This window comes from Buceros rhinoceros, unplaced genomic scaffold (assembly GCF_000710305.1).
Source record: "Buceros rhinoceros silvestris isolate BGI_N320 unplaced genomic scaffold, ASM71030v1 scaffold28988, whole genome shotgun sequence".
Taxonomy (NCBI): domain Eukaryota; kingdom Metazoa; phylum Chordata; class Aves; order Bucerotiformes; family Bucerotidae; genus Buceros; species Buceros rhinoceros.
In genome coordinates this window covers 11641-12259 of record NW_010426746.1, presented here as the reverse complement: position 1 = coordinate 12259, position 619 = coordinate 11641, and positions in this window count along the sequence as shown.

Sequence of the window (619 nt, the reverse complement as noted above, 5' to 3'; positions counted from 1 at the left end):
CCCGCGGGCCCCCTGTGAGCACGTAGCGGAGGGACAGTGGCAGACGTCGGACAAGTATCCTGAGCCTGGCAGGAGGGACTGGGGACGTCCCAGGGGGGCATCACACCGAGGAAAAGACTTTTCTTCCCTAAAGAGGAGCTGCCTACCAGGCACGTAAGAGCTGCTAAGTCACCTACAGCCCTTCGGGGAACTGGGGCAGGAACAAGAAACATCTGCATCCTCTTTTCAGACTCCAACCAACACTCACCACACTCAGGATGACTGGAAACAGATTTAGAGCAGCGGTTAGTGACGTCTGCTGCTGCTGCTTGTAAGCAGCACACGCCTGCTGCTGCCAAACGAGTGCTAGTTCAGACAAACTTGCCTATGCCAGTGCTCCCACCCCGCCTTGCTGCACCAGGTTTGGTCCCTCCATCCTGTGCCCCAGGAAGGACAGAACAAAACCACAGGTTGTCCGGAAGAGTGACTGCTCTGCATGAGCCAGGGTCCCTCGTCCCCTGGAGCAGGCACCTAGAGAAGGAAGGTGCCACTGTGTCTCTGCTCCAGCTACAGTCCCTTCTGACCACCTCCCGCAGTTTCAAGCTGAAATCGGGGCAACTTGCAAAACCCCAGAAGACAG